Source organism: Canis aureus, chromosome 2 (genome assembly GCF_053574225.1).
Source record: "Canis aureus isolate CA01 chromosome 2, VMU_Caureus_v.1.0, whole genome shotgun sequence".
Taxonomy (NCBI): Eukaryota; Metazoa; Chordata; class Mammalia; order Carnivora; family Canidae; genus Canis; species Canis aureus.
Genome location: NC_135612.1, coordinates 5,038,541 through 5,061,976, shown reverse-complemented (window position 1 = coordinate 5,061,976; position 23,436 = coordinate 5,038,541). Strand labels below are relative to the sequence as shown.

General features: G+C 35.3%; 1 long non-coding RNA gene across 1 annotated transcript in view; it reads left to right on the top strand.

Moving 5' to 3' along the window:
- The window catches only part of LOC144292263 (uncharacterized), a 110,584-nt gene extending 91,334 nt beyond the window's left edge, over positions 1–19,250 (top strand). The window contains exon 4 of the long non-coding RNA XR_013359710.1: positions 14,429–19,250. This is a non-coding gene — a long non-coding RNA (uncharacterized LOC144292263). The remainder of the gene's footprint in view (positions 1–14,428) is intronic.
- The last annotated feature ends 4,186 nt before the right edge of the window (positions 19,251–23,436 follow it).

Here is a 23,436-nt window from a genome sequence, read left to right as displayed (position 1 = left end):
GCCAAATGAAATTCATCCTGACTTGCTTCTGAAAAAATTTATAACTACTAGACCTTATGTAAGGTGTTGCCTCAATATGATCAGCTCAATTGTGATAGCGAAACCTTTACATAGTTGCCTCAATTAGAAGCATTAAGGGAATTGTTAAAAGGTCACCATGAAAAGCAATGGCTGTATCTTCATCATATGTATATAATAATTTATATTAATTTTAAATTGAATTTTAGGATAGAGAGAATTTAAGAGCCTATTTTACCCCAGCGGGCAATGACATAGGGAATACAAGACTGAAATTTACCTACGTGTCATTCTGTAACTCTTCAAAGAATAATTCTCCCCCCCATTGGTTCACATTCATTTCTCATTTAATAAATATATTTTTGTCCCCTGCTAGGGGGTAGAGAGGCTTACAAGGAGACTTAAGGCTTCAAGTAGCTTTCTAAAATTCATTCACTGATCCATTCGTTCTTCAACAAATATTTACTCTCTATTATGAGGTGGATATTGTGTGATGCTGATAAAAAATAAAAGGAAGACTCTATCCATATGACCTCACACTGTAACTGAGGAGAGCAGCACATCCACAAATATTCAGTACCCACTATGTTAAGTGCTAATTACAGTGTGTGCCAGATGCCCTAGCAACATAATGAGAAAATGGATTCATTCTACAAGGAAAAGAGATGGTGGAGAAATGGTTCAGAAGAGAAGGGGCTTAGTAAGCTTTACAGGGAGAGTAAGGTCTAACCTAGGCAGGATCCCTGGGTGGCACAGGGGTTTGGCGCCTGCCTTTGGCCCAGGGCGCGATCCTGGAGACCCGGGATCGAGTCCCACGTCTGGCTCCCGGTGCATGGAGCCTGCTTCTCCCTCTGCCTGTGTCTCTGCGCCGCCTCTCTCTCTCCCTCTCTCTCTCTGTATGACTATCATAAATAAATAAAAATTAAAAAAAAAAAAAGGTCTAACCTAGGCCATCAAAAGTAAGTCCCCAGGGAAGAGAGGGCAGTGTGGGCAAAGGGCAAATGGGACATCCCAAGAAAGGGCAGCGGGTGGCAAGTGCTTTAGAGGAATATAGGTCCTCCAGTTGCTTCCTTTCAGTTCAAAGTAAAAGTCACAAACTCATGACCTTCACATCATTGTCAGCCCTGGACATGTTGTGGTTGACCTAGACCATGTTTCATGGACAAAATGTAAACATGGGAAGAATTCACAAAAATCCAGATTTCAAGCTTCTTTTGAAACAGTACATTTTGAGCAAATCTGGACCAGAATGTCTATGTGGAAATAATCTGCTAGAGACATGCAATGACACTTCCCCCGCCCCGAGCCCTTCTAGAAACCTGCCTTTCAGTTTTAGTACAGTGCTCACTAGGCCAGCTTTACTCATTAATGTTACTTGACAGGCTCTGGTTGGTGTTTTATTTGAGATGCCTGGTTTAAGGTTTTAATACTTCGAAAAAGGCAATTGACCCTGGAGGGAAAAAAATGGAATGGAGCTCTGAACTGTTAATCAGTCACTTGTCATTAATTCTTCAGGTGTAAATGAAGGTTTGGAGAGCAACCTAGAATAGAGGGATGGAAAACAGCACAAGATCATTAAGCATTAGTGTTTGGTTTTGTAAAGAATTTGGTAGACTTAGAAAGGATAAAGGAAGCAGAGCTTCACAATTTCATACCTTTTCCATGGTCAATCAGAAATATTCACTTCAGATTAGGAACCCATTATGAGAATTAGAATTAAAAACACTGACCTTTTCCTAATTCTTGACTATGCTTATTTATTTCTAGCGACCCTGTTTGCAAGCCTGTAATTTTTAACAGTTAAAATCCTGAGTCTCTCTCAGGGATCTTCTGAAAAATTATTGGCCCTGTGCCCACTCACTGAATTCTAGCCATGGACATTATCCCCAGGTAATTAAAATGTTCACTTACAGAAAAAAAAAAAAAAAAAAAGCCAAGTATCACATAGCATTGTTAACCTTCTTCTCAGATAACGTACTCAGTGTCAGAATTATCTGTACTGCCTTGGGGCTTTTTTGAAGAGTGAATATCTTTGCACACACTGTCAGCATACACCATGTAGGAATAATTATCATCATTAACCTGAGTCTTATTAAGCTGCCTGCTTATTAATATGTATTGCCATTCACCATAAGTGCTAAGTTGTGGCAGAAAAACAAAAGAGATAGCTGAATAAATATGGCATCCCAGGCTTCAGTAACATTATTAAAATATTTAGAAAGGAAATCTAATGAGTTTGCCTTTTTTCTTAAAACACACAAATCCCTAATTCTCCTAACTTTGAAAGAACGTGTCAGGTAAATAAAATTATGTAATATATAAGAGGAAGAAAGAGAGGTTCTTGGAAAGAACCAGACAGCATGTATCATCCACTCATAGAAGACAAAGGATAAAATCAGAGACTTGGTCAAAATGCTTATGAATTACTGAATTCCACATTCCAAATGTGACATTTGGAAGCCATGTGCTTAGAATCCACAAATCAAAAGCAGATGAAACATTTGTACTAGCTTTCTATCAGTCCTTTAGATAGTTCCCAAATTCTAGGGGGCAACTTCTGTAGAGGAGAATGTTGGCCTTACTAAGTGTAAAGAATTACTGACCAAAAGTCGGGGCTGGTGGTGGGCTGTGGAGTGGAATGGATGGTGTGGTTCCTGGATGAAGCAACAGGGCTGGGGCTCTTCAGTATCAGGGCATTTTGTCCTACAGAAGAATCAGGACTCTATCATATACACTATGTAGGAAGAAACATAGACCTACTCCAAGAAGAATATGGAAAATTCATGAAAAGATTCCAAAACTCATAACATTTCATGACAAATGAAACCATATTTTAACAGCCAGGTTACAAAGAAAAAGGTACACTGACCTCCATAAGCTACCTTGTCTTTCCACTTTTTGGCTTCCAGATGCATTAGGTGTACTACCTCTCATCTAAAAATTGTGGTGGACCTCACTTTTCCATTCTATCTCCTGAGAAAGTGAATGAGGACAGCAAAATGATCTGATGGAAATATAGCTTCCTCCTCTCATGAGCCTACCACCCTTTATCCTAACCCTTATCCCTACCCTGTATAGCCCCACTCCCTGCCTGCACACATCTGTATTTTGGATTCAGTTACATGGGTGGGTGCAGGTTTTGTAGAACCTGAACTATAGATAATTTGAGTAGTTCTCTTTCAGAAAATTATTACAATATTATGAATACAAAATTAGGTATGAGCATGAATATTTATTTAGAATAAAAAAAGAAATCACAGTAAAATCAAATCTGAAAAATCTGAAAAATACTGCAAACATTACAAAATGCAGAAAATAAAACAGAAGACTTTTATTTAATAAACTCACTGACACACCCTGTAATGCTTTCCTTCCACTTTTGGCTGCATATTCTTTGATTCTTCATGTAACAACAAATCTGTATTTTTTTTCGATAAAAAAAATAAAAGAATAATTCAGTCTCCCAAACATAATTGATCAGATTTGTTTTTAGTAGTAGTAGTGAGATGCGTAAAACATGAAATGTCAACACAGACATAATCACCATGTATAGACCTGCTAGAAGTTTTATGTCCTGTAACACAGAATTTCCGATAAATTCCATTTTGTAAAATTCCCATCAAAAAATAAAATAATGTAGGGTACATTTGAATTGTATGAGATGTATTACAGAGTATATTCATGATAGGCAAGAACTTCCATTTCGAATGAGTGTTGATGTTAATGGAATCCTCCCCTTGTAATTTTAAACATCTGATGATTGGAAATACTTTCTATAAACCAACTTCTGGAATTATATACTTTGGACCCTGTTTCTCATTTTCCACCTGTATCTTTCTGGTGGTAACCATGTAAGACACATTTGTGTCATGATAAGACCCTACATACTTGAGGGAATCAGCCCGTGGATATTTGGATTATTCCAACTATACCTAGGCAGCTAGTAATTTAACTAATAGAAGAGATTGAAACTATGTAAATTTATACCTCTATACCCAAGTTTAGTGTGTCTGCAAATCAGCTTGCCCTTGACCTGCTTTGAGATAGCATTCCAGGGACGCCTGGGTGGCTCAGCGGTTGAACATCTGCCTTCAGCCCAGGGCATGACCCCGGAGTCTTGGGATCAAGTCCCTCATCGGGCTCCCTGCAGGGAGCCTGCTTCTCCCTCTGCCTGTGTCTCTGCCTCTCTCTCTCTCTCTGTCTCTCATGAATAAATAAATTAAAATCTTAAAAAAAAAAAAAAAAAAAAAGCATTCCAGAGCCATCTGACAAAAGAAGTGAATGAAGAAAAGTGGCAGTGGACAGAGACATCTTCTCTTAGGTTAGCCAGCTTTATCAAGCTTTACAATCCTTTAGACCTGTTGCCAGGGCCCCCTCCTGTTACCTTAGAAGTAACGAGTTTCATTAACTTTGACGTAGTGTCCTTTTCTGTATAGTTTAAAGACTTGGTAGATTTTTTCTCCCTCAAAATTCCATGATTTAAGGATACTTACATAGATACTTGTGTAGAAATGTGAAGACTTCAAATTAAAAGCAAATAACTAATTTGGTATGCACACATGGAGGATGTACCTAATTGAGCAGTCAAAATGAAGCCATAAAGTCTGTAAAAGAAGGAGACAATATTAACCAACATCCTGTGACCCTAGAAACTCAGGATCAGATCCAACTTACTGGTACTGAGCTATCATTTCATATGTTTGGTTTTTTTTTTTTTTTTTACACATAATCATCTCCATGCTTTCAAATTATTTGCTGACATGTAAGCTCTTTCTCTGATTCCTACAGTTCTACATGCATCCCTCACTGCAGCAGTTTAAAAACTAAGTGTATGGTTCCTCCACCAAGCCCGTTAAGAATGCGTCAAATGGTATAACACTAAAAAATGATAATTCCTACTCTTTGACAATTTGAAAAAAAATGCTGAAAAATGATCTCTTCCTCAGAAGGGGGAAGAGATCTAAGAGTTGAACTGCTGGACAGATGAGTCCAGGTGCCCACCTTGCTTCCCCTGCTCTAGGCCACAGCTTTCCAGAACTCCGTGTTTTTCTTTTCTGTTTGCACAGCCACCACTTCAGCCTTGGCCCTTATCTTCTTACTACAACACTAGTTAAATAGCTGATCCCTCTTGACTATGTTATCCACTTAATATAAGACTATTTCCAAACCACATGGAGCTTTAATGATTTAAAACTTGGAGGCTTTACTTTATTAGACCCTCGAAGTCATTGCTGTAACTAATCAGGTATATCAACATTGAATAGCTGATATGTGAATTGCACAACGCAGAGCTGCATCACAATATTTTATTTCCACAAACATAACCCTTTATACTCAGCTGCATGTCTTTCAGCATTTTCATGACTGAACATCCTGGAGAGTCAAGGATGGGAGAGAGGGGCAGGTATGTCTAAGGAAACACTTTACCTAAAAGATATGATGTACTTTGGCAAAAAGACTATATATTTAATAAGGGTTGTTTATTTAATAGCATTAATTTTATCCAAGTAGACTAAATCTATTTTTTCCCCACAATTGGGAAGTCTCATAATTTGGAACTTCATCAGGGAAATCAGGTTACAGAGAAGTAAAGAGGTCCTATTTTCTTACGTATCTAAGGATAATATAATCTGTAACCCCACTCTAAATAACTGAAAAGAAAAAAGAAGGGAGGAAGGAAATGGAGAACGGAAGGGAGAGGGGAAAGGAGGAAGAGGGGAAAGAAGAAATCTATAAAACTTTCATAGAACAGCAGAGAAGGGATTCCCAATCGGATAAAAACATGAATCCTGGGGATCCCTGGGTGGCACAGCGGTTTAGCACCTGCCTTTGGCCCAGGGCGCGATCCTGGAGACCTGGGATCGAGTCCCACGTCGGGCTACCGGTGCATGGAGCCTGCTTCTCCCTCTGCCTGTGTCTCTGCCTCTCTCTCTCTCTGTGTGTGTGACTATCATAAATAAATAAAAATTAAAAAAAAAAAAACATGAATCCTGGAGTCAGCCTTCCCAGGGAAAACCCAATTCCAGAGCAAGTTGTTTGTAGAGTATTTGAATTAATAATAACATTGTAACTAGTCTTTGAGATAGAGAAAGTTATTAGATAAAAAAAACAAACAAAACTTCAGTTTTTTAAAGGTTGAATTGCTTTGTGAGACATTTTGTTTTAAAGAAAAAATTGGGGAGAGGGGCACCTGGGTGGCTCAGTCAGTTAAGCATTCACCTCTTGATTTCAGCTCAGATCATGACCTCAGAGTTGTGAAATTGAGCCCTGCATCAGATCCTGTGCTGGGCGTGGAGCCTGCGTGATTCTCTCTGCCTCTCCTTCTGCTCCATTCTCTCTCCCTCTGAAAGAAAGGAAAGAATTAATTTGGTTCCTATAAGAATTTCATGTACAACAACATATTTCTCATATCTCACATATTTTATTTTACATAGGAACTTTGCAATCACAAATTTCTACCCATATCTGACTGATGTCAAAATATGATAAATTCAGGAAATAACCTGAATGTGAATGAAGTTGTCAACATATAACAACTAAAAATTATTGCAATTAATCATCTGATCCAAAATATACAAGATTATTACTAGCTGAAAGAAACATTTAGAATGTCAAAAACCTGTTACTTAATCTAACTCCTTGTAACCAATTTTTTAGATATTTTTGTGTTAACTTAAAACCTCCACGAAGTAGGTTTATGAGACATACTCATTTACTTTTTCAACATATCTAATTCACATTATATTTATTATTCAATGTGTTTATTAAGCACCTACTCTATGACCAGCAGTTCTTGGAAAGGACTGAATTAATAGTGAACAAAATTGACAAAATTCTCAGCCTTCATGATTTACATTCTAGTTGTACATTCAAGTTACTCTAGTTGTATCATTGAGAATATTACTTCCAAAAATAGGAAACATTTGAACATCATGTCATTTGTATTAATGAGATATTGAATGCAAGAAATCTTGAAGCAGTGCGTATGTTTGGCAAACCTCTATGAAGAATGTGGGGGTAATTTTAAGGGTTTCCTGACCAAGGTGAAAGAAGGAAAATGTGTTGTTTGTTTTTTGGAGAGTAATAAAAGATTTTCAGGGGTCATTTTGGCAACATGTAATATTCCAGTTTTGTTTTAGTCATTAACTAAAGTACTTAATCCTTTGGGGAAGATTACACTCTCCTGTAACTTTGGTACTAGAAATAAGGAATTAAATTTAGGTATTGGGAAAATAGTTCTCATTGGTTTTAAAGATCAACATTCTATTTTTTAAAAGTACTCAAAGTATAGGACATGAGACCAAGGTTTAAGTTCCAGTGCAGACACGAAGTGGCCATTCAGAAGTTGATTTCTGTGCTTCTGATATGTATTAGTTTAGATTATCTATTTTAGCAAGCATTTAAGCTAGTTGAATACATTTAAATATCTTCAACAACTTGATTTATATTTGTGAAAAACCTCTTGAAATCCAACTGCATAGTTCGTGCATCACCAAAGTAGCTTTAATAATAAGCATCTCCATTGTGTTAGAAACATTGTGGAATTTACATTTAAACTGATATTCATTTGAATATGCTCCATAATAAAATTTATATAATTGCTCTATAATAAATACCTTATTTTATTCAGATCCAATATTCAGAGACTATTCATAGCTGCAACTTAGTAAGCTGTCCTTTGAGTAGTTGAAAATTAGATGTTTCATCCTCTTAACTTTAATAACAAAGCAACTGTTGGGGTTTTTGAAAGCTAAACTTAAAGGGCAATTTTCAAAATTCTCAATTTTTAAAATACCTGACAGACATCATTTATATAATATGAATATTGGCAAGAAGAGTCCTAAAAAACTCATGCAGAAGCAAGTCCAGGTGTGTAAGCTCATGAAATAAACCCTAGATTTAATATTTTATCCAGGATTTTTGAAGGTTTCTCATTTAATATTAATGAAGCTATAATATCTTCCTGTTCCATTTCCCCATCTAGAAGAGGACTAAAATTTTACCTACCCCCAAGAAATTGGCACTGATAAGTGAGAAAATCACCCAAGGCTCCCAAGGCAAACATTATACCCTGGAAATAAATTAGGCACATCTGGAAGGAACATTAAAAGTCTTTTAGGCCACTTGGGTACAGCTGCAATCATTTGTTAGTAAACGATACTCTAGTAGCATAGATGAATGCACTTTTAAGAATCCATTTTACTCCCAAAGAGAAACTAAAACCTTAGGAGTTTCCCACTGAATATTCAAAATATAATGAAATTTAAATCACATTTGGAATAGGTCCGCTTTCTTTTCACTTTCTAGTTCTGTATTGATACATCGTTTTTTGCTCATCGTCTCTTGAATTATCCTCAGAAGTCAGGAGATTAATCTTCATTTTCATACCCATTAATACTGAGCACCAGAACCTATATGAACTCTTACTGCTTTCCATTGCTATCGGTTGTGTGGTGTGTATAGGTAAGCCGAGCCATTCTTAGATTCTTTTTTAAAATACTTTAGATTGTTTCCACTGCTAATATTTCAGGGCTCTCCATTTGAAGCCACAGGATGCCCACTTAATTTGTAACAATTTTAAAAAGAATAACTGGACAGACAAGTGAGTCACATCATTGAAATTAGTTTCAGCCCACTGACAAATGGACTACTACAGACATTGGGAAGATGTCTGGGCAGTTTCCTGTTGCTGCAGTGTTCTGTAGCAGAAAGAGTCCTGGGTTACTAGGGTGAAATCTATCAGGAAAGGAAAGGAATGGGGAGGCAAAATAGATCCAATTTCAGAAACTAATACTTTGAAACCACTTCCTGCTTATCCTTAGGTTCTTCTCCAGTTTTTACTTGGTCGTATTATGAAAGATGATATAGATAAAAGGACAAAAAATAATCCTGGCGAAGATATTCCAACTCTGAATGATACTTTCTTTAATGTCAAGTTATTTGGTAGAGTTAATGTGGAATGCCACTTTTTCCAAACACACCTTATCAAAGCATATATTATTCAGTATGTCTTTAACAAGATTTCATGTACAAAAATAACGATAATTAGCTACAGAGAATAATCACTTGTTTCAGAGTACCCATTGCTGCTGTTGTCTTCTGCTTGTCACTGGACTTTTAAGTGAAAAACATTTTTATGCCCTGTGAGTGACAGTTTTTAAATTAACAGCATTTCACATTATTCAGAAGAGAGTACGAAAGAGAAACACTCCAGCATGCTTCTCACTAGGAAGTTGGACCATGTTGTCATTCAAGAGAGAGAACTGTGGAACCTGCATGCCCTACAGGCCTCAAGAAATATGCTATTTCTCACTTTCTAGGCCTTCACTGCTATAACTCACGGCTTAATGCAAGACACTCACAGGCTTCTACACATGAAATTTGGCACAGTATCCTAAAATATTGAATTTGTCTATTTTGTGCTGTCAACCTGCTGAAGACCAAAATTCCTATCAGAGCCCAAAATATAAAGGGTAGCAATATATTTTTTCCTTTAACTTTCATGACTTGGGCCTCTGACAGAAGCCTTAATTTATTATAACTACTACAAGGGGCTACATTTTAGCATCAAGTACTGTAAGTCAGCCACAGACACACAAGCCTGCCAACTCTAATTCATTTGGAATGAGGTGAGATTCGATCATTTATTTTCCCACTGAGAAGATTTGTGTTGCCTTTTAAAGTGAAAGAACTCAATATACCTTTAGAAGCTATTCAGGATTCATTGAAATTTTGTTGACAATCATGCTTTTAGGAATAAGCGAATATGGCATGGACTAGAATAATCAGATGTTATAGCCAGAAATCATTGTTCATTCCTCCGACACTTACCTCAGTGACCTAAAAAAACTGACCATGTAGAAGTGCTGACCTACAATCTTCTGGGAGAGAGAAAGTATGCTTGGGAGGTAGAGTTGGTCAAAAATATGTAAAGGATAAATGAAAAAAAATAAGATTTACGGACTAAAAAGATATTTTAAATTTTCCCAAAATACTTAGATCACCAAACTATTGCTTTCATTAAAGGTAATACTTTCATTGATAAAAGTCAAATCAAAATTAAATAACTCTTGAGCTCCTAGAAAATTCAAAGAAAAGTACTAAAATGTGAATAGAAGTGTTTATAATACATATGAGGGAGACATGAAACACACATATAACTAACATACTAAACAGCAATGTAAAATAATTATAAAATTTATGTATGACTTATGAATGAATTCTGTAGTCAATAAGTGCTAGGAGAGATTGGAAAGGAAAATAAAACTATAAAATGTAAGAAGACAAATAGTTTTAGGATTTGAGAAAAAGAGAAATTATATAAAATCTTGGTGAATTTTTTTAAATAAATGTTCCCAATGTTCAGATACCAAAGTTCTTTCATCTTTCTCTTTACGAAGGGATGAAAACTAATCTACAAAAGGAAGTATTTTTTTATTGGAAAAAAATCACTTAGATCAGATTGCTAGCAAAAATACAGATAGAAAACAAATTCTTCATGAACACAAATGCCAAAATCCTAAACAAAATATTAGCAAGATGAATCCTCCAATATTTAAAAAAATTATAATTTAGCTGGGCATATCCCAAGTATTCAGGGATGATTTAACATAAGAAAATCTTTTATTATGATTTCCTCATATTCACAACTTAAATTTGAAAACCATATGTTTATCTCAACTGATGTAGAAAAGCACTTAATAAAATTCAACTCTCATTCTTGAGAAGCCTCTCAACAATAACGGAGCATTTCTAATCTGATAAATTACAGCTACAAAATTTGCAGCAAATATCAAATTTAATTGTGAAGCTTAAGCAAGATTTCCACTAAATTCAGGATTAAGATAAAAATGCTCATAACAATGAATTATCTGAAAAAGAAATAAAACAATCCTACTTACATAGCATCGAAAACAATGAAATACATAGGAATCAATTTAAATTGAAAGATCTGTATACTGAAAAAGTATGACATTGATGAAATTGAAGAAGACAACATAGATGGAGAGATATTCTATGTTCGTGGAGTAGAATTAATATTGTTAAAATGTCCATGCTAAATATAGCATGGATTCAGTGTAATCCTTATCGAAATTCCAGTGGCTTTCTTTTTTTTTTTTTTACAGAATTAGGAAAAAAATCCTAAAACTCATATGGATCCACAATAGACCCTGAATAACCAAAGCAATGCTGAGAAAGAGCAAAGTGGGAGGCATGATACTTTCTAATTTCAAACTATATTACAAAGTTACAGTAATCAAAACAATATGGTACCAGAAAAAAAAAAAAAGACAAATCAACCAATGGAACAGAATTGAGACCCCAGAAATAAACCCATGCTTATACAACCAACTAATATTTTCAAAGGAGCCAAGAATCCTCAAGGGAAAAAAGATAGTCTCTTCAATAAGTGGTGCTGGGAAAATTGGATATTCCCATGCAAAAGAATGAAACTAGATCCGCATTTTAAAACATTCACAAAAAATTAATTGGAAATGATTAAAGACTGAAACCATAAAACCCTTAGAAGAAAACATAGAGAAAATTCTCCTAGATATTGGTGTTGGCAGTGAATTTTTTGGATATAACATGTAAAGCACAAGCAACAAAAGCAAAAATGAACGAGTAGGGATTACATCAAATTAAAAGGCTGCTAGACAGCAAAAGAAATGATCAGCAAAATGAAAAGGCAACCTATAAAATGAGAAGATATTGCAAACCAAATGTATGATGAGGGGTTAATATCCAAAATAGATTAGGAACTCATACAACTCAATAGCAGAAAGACCATTCAATTTTAAAAATGGGCTAAGGACCTGAACAGACATTTTTCCAAGGAAGGTATTCAGATGGCCAATGGGTTCATGAAAAGGTGCTTACCATCACTAATTATCAGGAAAATGCAAATCAAAACCACAATGAGATATAACCTCGTACCTGTTAAATGACTATTATCGAAATGACATAGATAACGGGTGCTGGTGAGAATGTGGAGAGCAGGGAATGCTTGTAGAGTGTAGTGAATACTTCCATCAGTATAGCCCCCATGGAAAGCAGTATAGAGTACCTAAAGAAATTAAAAATAGAACTATATGTATGACCTATCAGTTCTACTTCTACATATATATCCAAAGAAAATGAAATCACTGTCTTGAAGAGATAGCTAAACCCCTTGTTCATTGCAGCATTATTTGCAGTAGCCAGGACATCCTCTGTGTTCAATAGATGAATGGATGAATGGATATATATATATCTCACATTTTCTTTATCAATAAATATATAGATACAAATATAGATAGATATATAAAATGGAATATTATTCAGTCACACAAAAAAGGAAATCCTGTCATTTGTGACAACTTGGATGAAATTTAAGGGTATTATGATAAGTGAAATAAGTCACACAAAGAAAGACAAACACCATATGATCTCACTTATATACAAAACCTGGAAAAAAAAAAAAAAAACAAGCTTGTAAAAGCAGAAAAGAATAGTAGTTACCAAAGGCAGTAGGGCAGGGGAGGGAAGAAATGGGTGAAGATGACTTAAAGGTACAAACTTGCAGTTACAAGATAAATACATTCTGAGAATGTAATGTACAGCATGGTGACAAGACTGTGTTGTATATTTGAAAGTCACTAAATATAGCTTAAAAATTTTAACTGTGTGAGGTGATGGATGTGTTAACTAAACTTATTGTGGTAATCATTTTACAGTGTATACATATATCAAATCATTATGTTGGTTCACCTTAAACATAAAATGTATTAAATTAGTTATATCTTAATAAAACTAGGGAGAGAAAACTGCCTTTTATAACTAATTCAACACTGTACTTAACGGTTATAACCAAGAAAATATGATAGTAAAAAAAAAAAATTTGGAGCACAAGGGCCACTCCTTGCTATTTACCCCAAGGAGCTGAAAATTTGTCCACACAAAAATGTGCACCCAGATATTCATAGCAGCTTTATTCACAATTGCCAAAACTTGGAAGCAGCGGACATATTCTTCAGTAGGTGAATAAATAAACGTGCTGTGATACATCCTGGCGATGGAATATTATTCAGTGTAGAAAAGAAATAAGCTATCACACAATGAAAAGACATTGAAGATAGTAAATGCATATTACTAATTGAAAAAAGCTAATCTGAAAAGTACCCATATCACAGTGTCTTGATTACCGTAACTTTATACTGACTTGAAGTTGGGTAGTGTCAGTCCTCCAACTTTGTCCTTCCTCTTCAATATTGTATTGGCTATTCTGGATCTTTTTGCTGCTCCATATAAATTTTTAGAATCACTGTCTGTATTCACAAAATAACTCACTGAGATTTTAATTTGGATTGCATTGAGTCTATAGATCAAGGTGGGAAGAATAGACATCTTTTTTTTTTTTTTTTTTTAGTCCCTTTTTTTCCTGTAAAAGTCCCTGGTAAAACTTTTTTAAAATTTTAATCACAGTGTAGTTAACATGCCGTGTTATGTTTACTTCAGGTGTACAATATAATGACTTAAAAATTCCATGTATTGCTCAGTGCTCATCAGTATAAGTACTTTTAATCCCCTTCACCTATTTCACCCAAGAACTGACATCTTGAAAATATTAAGTCTTCCTTTCCATGAACGTGGAATATATCTCCATTTATTTAGCTCTTTGATATCTTTTGTTGGAGATTTGTAATTTTCCACATATAAATCTTACTATACATACTTCATTAGATTTCTACCTAAATATTTCATTTTGGGGGAGCGTTATTGTAAACTATACTGTGTTTTTAATTTAAAAATCTAGTTTTTCATTTTGGTTATGTAGAAGAGAGATTTTTATATTAACAATGTATTTATTAGCTCCAGTGTTGGGGTTGTTTTAATCATTTCTTTCAGATTTTTTACATACACAATCTGTCATATGTGAACAAAGATAGTTTTATTTTTTCCTCCCCAGTCTGTATACCTTTTCTTTTTCTTTCTTTCTTTTTTTTTTTTACTTTTTTTTAAGACTTTTTTTTCTTTTGTTCTAGGACTTCTGGTACAATATTGAAAAGCAGAGCTGAGAGGGGACATCCTTGCCTTATTCCTGATCTTAGTAGGAAAGCTTCAAGCTTTTTACTTTTAAGTATGATATTAGCAATAGGATTTTTTTGTAGATATTCTTTACCAAATTGAGGAAATTCTCCTCTATTCCTTTTTTTTATCAGGATTATGACAGTTGCATGGGTTTATATGTGTTACAAAATTTTGCAAATCATACACTCTAAATACATATGGGTTATCACATATCAGTTATACCTCAAAATTTTCTTAAATAGTTCAAAATAAAAAAAAAATCTAGCTCTCCCCCACTTTTTAGATAACAAGGCTTAGGAGCCCCATATTAACTCCATTTTCTCTTTCCTCATGTTTGTAGAAGTGAAGCCCTGCGTCAAATAGGAGTTACTGACAAGACGTGAAGGCTGTTCCAATCTGAGACAAGAGGAACACTGGCTGGAAAAGCCCCATTTCCAGAATTCAGGATCTTCATTTCTCTATCCTCGTTTTCCTACCTCTGCAACAGCCAAAGAAGACTACAGGAAGTCTGCAACACCTTGAGATTATTTGCTCTGACAATGACCTCAGCTACAGGAAATACACATATCTGGAGGTTCTCTGAAAGATGTGGTTGCACTTTTTTAAAAGATATATTCCATCCACTTACCCAGGTCCCTCCATTGCCTACTTACTTCCTCCTTCTCCGGTGCTTCTCCTTTCTTTACGTAGATCTGAGTTTCTGGTCTATATCGCTTTCTTTCTCTCTAAAGAACAGTGAACATTTCTTGCAGGCCAGTTCTGTTGCTAACAAATTCCCTTAACTTTTGTTAGTCTGAGAAAGTCTTTACTACTCCTTCACTTTCGAAGGATAACTTCACAGGGTGCACAATTCTATGTTGGTTGGAGGGTTTTCTCTCAACATCTTCAGTGTATTTCATCCAATTTTCTACTTGCATGATTTCTGAGGAAAAGCTGAGGGTAGTTCTTACCTTTGCTCCCCTGTAGGAAACATGTTTTCTTCCTTCTGTCTTCCTTAAGGATACTTAATTTATGTTTGATTTCTTTTTTTTTTAAGATTTATTTATTTATTCATGAGAGACGATTGAGAGAGAGGCAGAGACACAGGTAGAGGGAGAAGCAGGCTCCACACAGGGCGCCCGACGTGGGACTCGATCCCAGAACCCAGGATCACGACCTGAGCTAAAGGCAGACGCTCAGTCACTGAGCTACCCAGATGCCTCTCTGATTTTCTGTAGCTTGAAAATAACATGACTAGGTATATTGTGAATAAATATACCACGCACTTCTTCTGCTTGGTGTTCTGTGAGCTTTCTGGATCTGTAGTTTGATATATGGCATGATTTTGAAGAAATTTTCAGTCGTTATTGTTTCAAATATTTCTTCTTGTTTTTTTTTCTTTTGTTTTTCCTACTATTTCTATTACAAGTATGTTTTACTTTTGTCATTGTACACAGCCCTCAAATACTGTTTTGTTTTGTTTTTCAGTCGTTTTTTTTCTGTTTGGTTTTTAGTTTTGGATGTTTCTATTGAGAAATCCTCAAGTCCAGGGATTCTTTAACTGCATTCTGTCTAATAAGTCCATCAAAAGCATCCTTCATTTCTGTTGCAGTTTTTATCTCTCACATTTCTTTTTGGGTCTTCTAGAGAATTTCCATCTCTTTGCTCACATTACTTATCTACTCTTGTGTGCTGTCGACTTTCCCCATTAGAACCCTTAGCATATTAATCATAATTGTTTGAAATTCCAGGTCTGATTATTCCAACATCCTTGTCATATCTGAATCTGGTTCTGACGCTTCCTCCATCTTTTCAAACTGTGTTTTTTGCCAGTCTTGTAATTTTTTTTTTCTTGATAGCCAGACATGATCTTCTTTCTGGGTAAAAGGAACTAATTTCAGGCCTTTAATAATTTGGGAGTAAGGTATGGCGGGAAGAAGTGTTCTACAATCTGTGATTAGTTTTCAGTGTTTTAGACAGCCTTTGCATCTGGACTGTGAACTTCACACAGGCCTTTCAGGTTTTCTGCTCCTTACATGAGACAGAGCGGCTGATGTGGGGTGGGTTTTAGATATTCCTCTTCCTCTGTATGGAAGGCTAGAGCCAACTGCAAGGGAGTGTTTTCCTTCCTGCAAGCCAGTTAGGTGCTGATAACACCCCCAGCGGGTTAGAACATGGTTAAATATTTTCTCCTCAGGACACACCTTGTTAGATGAACAGAATGCTTTGGCATATTTCACAAGTTTCTCCTCCCTCTACCAGAGAGAGGTAGGGGGGATCTTTCTCCAGTATTCACTGTGAGAACATGGTTAGAGTTTCAGAGTCGGTACACTCCAATGACTAGGTGCCCCTGGAGCTTTTTTCTCTCTGACTTGCCCACCTGCACCTCTAGAAACTCATCAATTACATTTCAGGTTTTTTTGGTGTTTTTTAAAGATTTTATTTATTTACTCATGAGAGACACAGAGAAAGAGAGAGACAGAGACACAGGCAGAGGAAGAAGCAGGCTCCATGCAGGGAGCCTGACGTGGGCCTCGATCCAAGACCCCCGGATCACACCCTGGGCTGAAGGCAGGCGCTAAACCGCTGAGCCACCCAGGGTGCCCCATACATATCAGGTTTCTGCAGAAGTTTCTGTGATTCTCTGTATTTGCCTGTCTGTCTCTCTAGTCTGGGGGAGGAAGTTTGCCCTGTGACCTGACTTTTCATATTAATCTAAGAAAAGTTGATTTTTCAGTTTGTTCAGCCTTTTATTTGTTGTTGAAATAGAGCGGCACCTTTCAACCTCCTTACATGCTGAACTGGAGACTAGAAGGTCCCAGATGATTTTAAAAGGAAAAAAAATTCTTAATTCCAGCGCCTGGAGACATCATCTTGGTGTATATTATTCTAAGTCTTTTATTCTGTGTGTGTCTCTGTATTTATGTATGTCTGGGTATGCATAAATATGTGTACCAGTTCTGTACACACACACTTCTTCCACCAAAAACTGATCACTCTTCTTTTAAAAAAAAATATTAAAAACATCAAACAGTGAGACATGGACCAGGACAAGGTATAAGCAATACATATAATCAACAAATGATTGGTATGCATACATTTTTTTAAAAAAATTCACCGATTAATAAGAAAAAGATAAATACCACAAAGAAATAAGCAAACATTATAAGCTAATGAATAATATTGGTTCAATATTGATTTAATGAATAATATTGATTATTCAATACAAAAGGTCCCTCCTCATATAGAATAGAATGTACCATTTGAACACCAATGAAATAACATTTCACACTATTCAGTTTAAGAAAAAAGTAATCTGGGCAGCCCAGGTAGCCCAGCAGTTTAGCGCCACCTTCGGCCCAGGGCGTGATCCTGAAGACCCGGGATCAAGGCCCACATCAGGCTCCCTGCATGGAGCCTGCTTCTCCCTCTGCCTGTGTCTCTGCCTCTCTGTCTCTCTGTGTCTCTCATGAATAAATAAATAAAATCTCTAAAAAAAAAAAAGTAATCTGACAATATCAAGAGTTGACAAGAACATAGAAATTCACTGCTTATTCACTGCTGGCAAGAATAAATTAGTAAATTGATTTGAAAAACAACTTGACAATTGATGATAAAGTTGAAGATAGATTATCTTTATGACCCAGCAATTTTTACTTCTAGTTACACATCCTAGAGAAACTTTCATGAATTATATAAATATACTAATTCAAGACTGCTTATGCAGCAGTGTTTGTAATACTGAGAAAAATTGGAATAGCTTATGTCCAAATGTAGAAGAAAAGAATGATGAATGATGGTACCATTCACAGAAAATGAGTAAAGTGGGGCTACATATACCAACATAGGTGAAGCAATGAAAGCAATAAGCAGAAGTATGTATTCAGTATAATACCATATACATAAAACTTAAACCGTATTATGATGTAAAATTATAATAAATGTCCTGGAATTTTAAATATAAAGTTCAGGAGAGTGGTTTCCTCAGAGGAGGACAGCAGTAAAGGCAGGTAAAATCAGAGGGTTTGAATTTTAGCTTCAATTGTATAGATAATGTATTATTTTTTAGGTTGTGTAGTAGGTGCATCAAGGCATACTGATTTTCTGAATGTTTTAAGTATTTCTAATTAAATTTTTAAAGAAAGCAAAATATGTGGAAATTCTTACGGTTTTGATATAAATCTCAGATCAGGAAACTAAAAAAATCTCACATTATTTTTCATGACTTATATGAAGATAATATTTAGAACGGAATGATTAAGAATTAAAATTCATTAGCATTTGACTGCAATGCAGTCTGTTGGCAAACTAGAAATTTGAATTGTAAACACATTTTTTTATTGTGTTCTTGTAAACATAGCGTTATGTTCTGATAATTATTCAACATAATCACTGATTTGTGCAGTTTCTGCCAGGGTTAAAAAATTCTTGTTAACACTCTTTGATAGAACAAAGACATTTAAAGAAATGTTATAAGATTTTGGTGTTCCTAGTCAGAGTTAAATATCCTATAAATAAAAAATAGAAAATAGAGTAACCTAGACATAATGGGCAGAAGATTTTAAACTGAATTTCTTAGCTATTAATATTATTAATAATGTATTATTAATCAGAGAGATTTTTATCATGCCCAAGCCTTAGATGAGCAAAGGGAACCAATCACTATTCAAGATCCCACCCACCGGGGATGCCTGGGTGGGTCAGCTGTTGAGCACCTGCCTTCAGCCCAGGGCATGATCCTGGAGTCCTGGGATCAAGTCCCACATTGGGCTCCCTCCATGGAGCCTGCTTCTCCCTCTGCTTCTCCCTCTGCTTCTCCCTCTGCCTGTGTCTCTGCCTTTCTCTCTGTGTCTCTCATGAATAAATAAATCAAATCTTTAAAAAATATATCCCACCCACCATCCTTGCTTGCCAAGTTCATGAATTTTTTTAGAAGCATTCAAGAATGTTGGCACACTTAATTTCTCCACTGAAAAATGTAAAACTGTTATTATTTATCCTTTGATTACATTCATTGTGCTTGACAAAGTCAAGAACATTAAAGAAAATAATTCTTTCCCAGAAAACAAAATCTTGTGGGGGTGCCAGAGTGGCTCAGTGGGTTGGGCATCTGACTCTTGGTTTCAGCTCTGGTGGGGATTTTGATACCCTGGGATTGAGCTCTGCATCAGGCTCCGTGCTCAGTGGGGAGTCCACCTCTACCCCCCAACTTGTACACTCTCTCTCTCTCAAATAAATAAATCTTAAAAAAAAAAAAAAAACTTCTGGAAGTGCACACACACACAAAATACATAATGGAAACACAAAAGAGTATTTCCAGTGAAAACAGAAAAAAAGATCAAAAAGTTTTAGTGGCCTTTTACTAGGAAAGATGTGGAATTCACAAACCATATTTATTTCACAAATCCATGGTTACTGGATTTTCTGAACATCTTAATGAATTCTAAAAAAAAAAAAAAAAAACGAATTCTACTAGTTGGATGAAAAGAGCCATTTGGGCTATAGAGATTTCCAAAGAAACATATTTAGCAATTTTTCCATTTAACACTTAAAAATAAACAATTGATCATTGCTTCTATAAATCTTGCCCATAGCTTTTGTGAATTCCTAATTACCAGTCTTTTTCCTATAAAAATATTGCATAGATATTTTTTGTGTATCTTGTATAGTTACATTCAGGGTCAGGTGAATGGCATAACAATGGCACAGAATCTTATAGTTCAATCTGTTTATGAAAATTGTGCATTGTGCCTGGAAGAGTTACATGGTGTGCCAAATCAGGCTTAAAATACCATTAGAATTTCTCTGCCAGCAGTATGCATAAAGATTTTTTTCCAGTTGCCCATCCTCCTCTTCAAGGATAGAGACATGTTTACCTAACCCCTATTTTTCTATCCACTCCCAGAACAGATATTCTTACGTGCAAATCAGCTGAAAAGCATGGTCCATTTCACTTATCATCTGCTCTACACACACAAGGTTTCCTTTAGGCAAGATTTGGGTGAATCATGTCTTAGCAAAACTGAGTCTTTAAGGACTAAAATAATAATAATTAAAAAAATAAAATAAAGCTAAAGACAAGTTTTTTCCAGTCCCATTTCATCAGATTTGCTGACATCTGGCTGAACTTTTGATTTTAAAGTGGAGTAACAGCCTTATACTAATGTCAGAGATTTCTATATCATTCATAATGTTATGTGGGAATTTTTTTTTTTTATTGTCTTGGCAGCTCAACAAAACATCACTCTTAAATTTAGCTTGGGAGTGTATTTTTTATACCTCATTGCTTTACTCCAAATTATTTATTGCACAAGTTTTTACAAATGACTCCTATGCTCAATATTTCAGACAAAAGCAACCATTTTGAATTACACAAGAAGCGCCTTGCTGGTTGTTGACATTAAGCACATGTGACAACTCATTAGAAAAAGAAATACACCCAGAAAGACTCTGCAAAGTTAGTGACTCAAGGCACTGACCCACTTCAAATTTCAAACTAAGTTGTTTCAATTTTTACTAAAGTGTTAACATCATAAATTATTGTAGGTATTTCCATTCTCACCTTTATTATTATGTGCATCACCAAGTATTTTTTCCCAAACTTACACTTTTTTCTGAGAATATCTGAGATAATTGTCCAAGTCATTCAAGACAAAAATTGCTTTTACATAAAATATATACAAATATCAAAATAATGGACTGTAGATTTGTAATTATGAATCACCTAGCTACCTTAGAAGCCATACAGCCCCTTATCAGTCATGCCTCCCTTCTCTTCTCATTAAAATAATAATTTAATAACCAGAGGGGCTTTGTTCTAAATCAGCTGATACATCTCCCAAATTTCTAGCTAGAACATACACAAAAAAGTTATTTAATATTGAGTTCAAAGAAACTAGTGGATTTGTTAAGTTCATATACAGATTTTAGCATTAATTTCCTCAACATGTAGACCTTGGCCTCATAGGCAGGTTGTCACTATCAAGTCAAAATTGAATTTTTTCCTCCACTCCAAAGAAAGCAATAATGAAAGAAAGGAGAGAAAGAGGGAGGAGGGGGGAAGGAAAATATAACTACCACATTAAAAAAAAAATTCAAAATATATGCACCAGAAACAGACCAGAAATAGGTTTATAAGTAGAGGATGAATCTGTGGGTCAGCACAGATTTAAGGAGAGATCTAAGGAGGAATCTTTAAACTAGGTTGCTGGCCAACGAAAGGATGCAGTCAAAACTCTCCATTGCCTGAGACTACCCTTAAATAGAGATGTGAGAAGTTGGAATACTGAAAAACTTCTCTTAGGCTGGACCCAGGCTGTGCTACTCACCAGCAAGCTCAGTGTTAAGGTCAGGGTCAAGATCCCAGGGCAGGGAAAACTACCCCCAAATTAGAGGGCAAGCAATAATGAGGAGTTTGAGGGACCGGAGAAGGTAGGCAGGCAGGGAGGACAGCTCACTCATCATAAAGTTAGGAGTGATTATTCCAAAGCACTGGAAACTATCATTACCAAGAAGTGGGAATTTTTTAAAATTTTAAAATGAGTGTAATAAAAAGTCTTTGAGTTAATTATAAGATATGATCTATCAAACAGAAATGGAAGATAAATTATATTGAAAGAGATAATAACTGAGGTTTTCCCAAGATTTAAAATGTAAAACACGTAAATAAAAATAACCCAACATAGGCACAGAACAATGAAATTGCAGAACAATAAGGCTAAAGAGAAGATATTAATGATTAGTGAGGACAGATGACTTTTTAAAAAGGTGAAATTTGACATAGAATTTACCTCACTTAGATGGTTAAATAACCATTCCAATTTTTTAATTATTTTTGTGCACATCCTTCAGACAATTGTATATGTTAATAGAGCCAGTTTTGTTTTGATCTTCTAGCCAATAAACAAAGATAAATATAGCACTGGTATTTTTGTTTTACAAACATAAACAACAAACATTTTACAGCAGCTGAAATAAAGTTGAAGCCAGTGTGCTAAATTCTCTACATCAAAATTACTAATATTTTGAATCTATTACTAAACTGTGGCCATTAGAAACCCAAAACATAACCAATTGGAAAGCACAGCAGTCTGGAGATGTGTTTCTGTATGTAAAATTCATCATCTTGTCATCTGTGAGCCAATGATTTACTAATATAAGCCCAAACATCAACTATATTATAGCTACAGCCTGGTAACAGTAAAGTTATAGATGAGAAATTATTTCCAACCAAAACCTGAATATTCAGATATGTACAAATTTGGGTGGTGGAAAGATCTCATCGTGTAGTTTCAAATGTCCCTGTTTTTACATTTTTTTTTAAGTTGTAATAGATTTTTCTTCTTTCAGCTCTAGAACTTGTTACCATGAATGATCATATTCTTCAGATGGTAATAAATGCTCACAATTTTTTTTCCCTAAGATAGGATAGCCATAATTAGATATCTCCTCATGACAAAACTACTAGACACCCACTAATCAACAGCTTGTTAATATGATTAATTATTAAAGTAACTTTATTGGAAGGAGAGATGGGGAATTATTGTTTAATGGGTACACAGTTTCAGATTGGGAATATGAAAAAGTTCTGGAGATGTACACTGATGGTGGCTTCCCAGCACTGTGAATGTATTTAATGTCACTCAACTGTATACTTAAAAATTATTAAATAGTAAATTTTGTGGTAATTTCTGCATCTTCTTACATTCTACGACCATTGCTAATATTTTTTATGATAGATCTTGTACTACAGGCACGTATAGCTTAATATTCATTGTGTCTCTGAGGTGGCTACTCCTACATTTATTGTCCACATTTACATTTGCCACTCATTCCTCTATTTATATCAATTATATTCAGCCTGTTATCTCAGATTTTACTGTAAGCAATCATGTTTTTCCCAGCTGATACCAAGTAGCTTGTAAATGTTACACTGATCTAAAGGAGAAGGTGTTATCAGGAACATTTATTGATCTCAAACGCATGTCAGGATAGCTTTAAAAAAATAAGAAAGCTTACTTATTTTGATATCCTGCTTAATTGTAACCTTTAGATATAACATACCACCACTAATAATCCAAATGATGGATGCTCTCAACACATGTTTCTTTATGGATGGACTTGCTACTCTGTTTTTTTTTTTTAACCAGGTTACCAAGTAGAGGCATTTTGAGTATATATCTCATATCAATAGTATATGTCATATGGCAGTACAACACCAATTTTATTAAGCCCCTTTACTTCTCTTAAGAGAAAAAAAGCTACGCAAGAGTCAAAATTCTTCATTATGCAGGTAGAGTGAAATGCACCCTATAGTTCTATCAAATTATGGAGAGCTAGCCGTGTGCATCCAGGGATAGGAATGGTTTA